The sequence below is a fragment of the Etheostoma cragini genome, chromosome 17 (assembly GCF_013103735.1).
Source record: "Etheostoma cragini isolate CJK2018 chromosome 17, CSU_Ecrag_1.0, whole genome shotgun sequence".
NCBI lineage: Eukaryota > Metazoa > Chordata > Actinopteri > Perciformes > Percidae > Etheostoma > Etheostoma cragini.
In genome coordinates this window covers 200727-205045 of record NC_048423.1, presented here as the reverse complement: position 1 = coordinate 205045, position 4319 = coordinate 200727, and positions in this window count along the sequence as shown.

Sequence of the window (4319 nt, the reverse complement as noted above, 5' to 3'; positions counted from 1 at the left end):
CCCCCCCCCCCCCCGAACAGCTGAACAGACCAGTGTAGAAAAAAAGAGCGCTCATTCACATAAGATTGATAAGCATTTTACTGCCAATTGGCGACCCAATAAAACGGGTCTGCGACCCATTTTGGGGTCCCGACCCTAAGTTTGGGAAACATTGTTTTAGGCAATACAAACCGGACGTTGCTTACTAAAATCCCCCCAAAACGACAGGGAAAAGGTGTTTTATTAAAGATGTTTTGTATTGTTGGTTGAAAGAGTCCTTTATATGGACAGAGCGACCATTTAAAAAAAGAATTAAAGTCTAACTCAGATATTTAGCTGCAATTACCAAAAACACACTTACATTACATCACATTTGCTAAAAGACTTTTTGGGGTCATTTTAGGCCTTTAATTGATGCTTTAATAATTGATGCACAGGCGCCAAGTATCGATCTTTTATTATTACGTATGCGTTGGTCCTTTTGGCCGCTTGACAGTCCCATGTTGCAGCATGTTTCTTTTCAGATGAAACACATGTTGGCAAAACGTCCTTTTGGGGACACTTATATATATATATAGAGATATATATATAGAGATATATATATATCTATATATATATATATATATATATATATGGGTGCCTGAAAACAGTTACACTTAGCAATTATGTCCAAACTGAATGTTTTATCTTTAAAAAATGTGAATAAAACAGGGACCTGCATACTCACAGTAACACTTGGTGTTGGTGTGTGTGTGTGTGTGTGTGTGTGTGTGTGTGTGTGTGTGTGTGTGTGTGTGTCTGCCCTACTAGACGTTAATCAGATCCAGACCTGCCTCTCTTCCCTGTAACCAGCAGACAACTCATAATAAAGTTTATAATCTGACGTTGCAGTCGCTGACTTTCTTTCTACCCTCGGTGTGACGTAAATAAATAAATAAATAAAACAAATGGACTCGGGGATGAAGAGTTGAGTTAAATTGACAAGTTAAAAAAAGGTCAATTTGATGAGACGCTAAGGTTTTGACACAACCACAATATAATGGAGATGGATGGAATTAAGTACTTAGTTTGCAAATTTATTTAAAAAAAACTCAACTGCAATGGCTCTTTTGGGAAAAAGTTACTTTGACGTTGCTGGGAACCATTATCCCTCATGTTGACTTTCATTAATTTTGGGGCGTCTTATTCAATTTTTTAACATTTGAAAAACAAATGGAAGAGTTGTTGAAATAGTATTGAGTAAAAGTTGACATATTCCAGTCTGTGATTATCATCAACATCCATTCCTTTAATTTTAGTCTCAATAATTCCTAATTTCTGCTTTTCTAACTCAAACATTAGGTATAATTTCCTATAAATGAGGTTTATTGACCATAAATTCCAAAAATAACTGTAAAACTAAAGTTAATAAGTTAGTTTTACGTAGTGTTAAATGTCCAAAAAGTGACAAACATTGAAAAAAAGTGTTGAAAAAAAGGACAAAACGTAAGAAAAAGTTAAAAACATCGATAAAAACATTGATTTTTAATTTTGACGGGAAGACAACACAAGGGTTACGACTACTTCTTCAGATTTGACTGTTGTTGGCCTATTGAAGAATGTGTGTGTGTGTGTGTGTGTCTGTGTGTGTGTGTGTGTGTGTGTCCCATTATAATCAGAGTGGGAGGACAAAGTAACCAGTTTAACTAGGTCAGCTGAACAAAGCCCACACACACACACACACACACACACACACACACACACACACACACTTGATCTACTAAGCACCAATCATAGGGGAAACTTACTGTTAAAATCCTGCATAATATATCCTTAAATCATGATAATGCACCCCCACGTATACATTATGGCCACTTCTGTCTCTTTTAGTCAGTATTACAGAGACAGTGTGGACTTGTCACTGATTATTACATGATAATGACACTTCAGATCTACACATTTCCCTTTGACTCTACAATATGTGTTCTTCAATTGAATTAAACCCAATATATATTCTTCCTAATTACATAAAACCAAGAAAAGCAGGAAATATTCACATTTGACAATCTACAAATCACAGAATAGAGTTGCCACTTCCGCTTGATTTAACAACTTTAACTTGTAATCACTTGTCGAAATTGTTGCCAATTCATTTCCCATCCACTAATTGATTATTAATTGATTTTTTGAGACCCTGCATATGTGTCAGTGTGATGTAAAACACCTGCTATTGGCAGCAGGGTTGGGTCTTAGGGGTGTAGAAACCATAACAAACAGAGTACCAGACTATAACAGACAAGGAGGAGTTGGCTGAGTCATGAATGCGCGATGTGGACGTAGCACACGCTGCTGTGGTGATGATGCAATCAACTCCTTCTTGATGAACAGCTGATTTCTGACCCACAGAGTCAGGTCCAGTTCTGGTCCATAACCCAGTAAACACTGTCTCTACAGCACCTGGTCACTGGCTCCACTTATTATTCCACTTATTTAGTATTTATTCATCATTCCCATTCTCACATCTAGAAAAAACTAAAGTCATGACTTTCACTCTGGGAAAATCAACTGAGAATAACGTCCCAGCCATTTGTACACCTTCTGGTAGTGTCACATTACAAATACTTGGGTATTACCATCGACCAATCACTGTCCTTTACAATGCACATCCAAGATTTAGTTAAAAACCTGAAATTGAAGTTAGGTTTTTTCTTTAGAATCAAGTCTTGTTTATCATTTGAAGCCAAAAAAACAACTAGTAAATGCAACATTCTTGCCTGTCTTGGACTACGGTGGTATTTTATACATGTATTCCACCTCCCGGGGTCTTCATGCTTTGGACACGGTGTCTCATGGAGCCTTGAGATTCATCACAAACTTAAAATCTCTCCCTCATCGCTGTTTGCTGTATTCTCGGGTCGGGTGGTTTTTTAACTCTCCATTCGGCGTTGGATGCACTGCCATCTTTTTATTTATTAGGACTTCTTCCTCCTTATATTATTATTATTATATTATATTATTACAAAATGAACTCCAGTTGAAGGAGTTGGTCTCATGTTGTCTTCATGTTGTCCTCATGTTGTCCTCATGTTGTCTTCATGTTGTCTTCATGTTGTCTTCATGTTGTCCTCATGTTGTCCTCATGTTGTCTTCATGTTGTCCTAATGTTCTCTTCATGTTGTCCTCATGTTGCCCTCGTGTTGTCTTCATGTTGTCTTCATGTTGTCTTCGTGTTGTCTTCATGTTCCCCTCATGTTGTCTTCATGTTTTCCTCGTGTTGTCCTCATGTTGCCCTCATGATGTCCCCATGTTGTCTTCATGTTGTCCTCATGTTGTCCTCATGTTGCCCTCATGTTGTCCTCATGTTGTCCTCATGTTGTCCTCATGTTGTCCTCATGTTTCTCTCATGTTTCCCTCATGTTTCCCTCATGTTTCCTTCATGTTGTCCTCATGTTTCCCTCATGTTGTCCCCATGTTGCCCTCATGTTGTCCTCATGTTGTCTTCATGTTTCCCTCATGTTTCCTTCATGTTGTCCTCATTTTGCCCTCATGTTGTCCTCATGTTGTCTTCATGTTTCCCTCATGTTTCCTTCATGTTGTCCTCATGTTGCCCTCATGTTGTCCCCATGTTGTCCCCATGTTGCCCCCATGTTGCCCTCATGTTGTCCTCATGTTGTCCCCATGTTGTCCCCATGTTGCCCTCATGTTAGGACCTTGCAGAAGGGCAGTCTGTATGTCACTGTTTTTTAATTGATTTAGGACCCTAGTTTTTTTTTTGATGACATTGTTGTTTGATTATGAGTGAAAGTGTGTCTCTGTATTTACATGTAAGTGTCTCTGTGTCTCTGTATTTACATGTAAGTGTCTCTGTGTCTCTGTATTTACATGTAAGTGTCTCTGTATTTACATGTAAGTGTCGCTGTGTCTCTGTATTTACATGTAAGTGTCTCTGTATTTACATGTAAGTGTCTCTGTATTTACATGTAAGTGTCTCTGTATTTACATGTAAGTGTCGCTGTGTCTCTGTATTTACATGTGTCTCTGTATTTACATGTAAGTGTCTCTGTATTTACATGTAAGTGTCTCTGTGTCTCTGTATTTACATGTAAGTGTCTCTGTATTTACATGTAAGTGTCTCTGTGTTTACATGTAAGTGTCTCTGTGTTTACATGTAAGTGTCTCTGTGTCTCTGTATTTACATGTAAGTGTCTCTGTGTCTCTGTATTTACATGTAAGTGTCTCTGTGTCTCAGTGTTTACATGTAAGTGTCTCTGTGTCTCTGTATTTACATGTAAGTGTCTCTGTGTCTCTGTGTTTACATGTAAGTGTCTCTGTGTCTCTGTGTTTACATGTAAGTGTCTCTG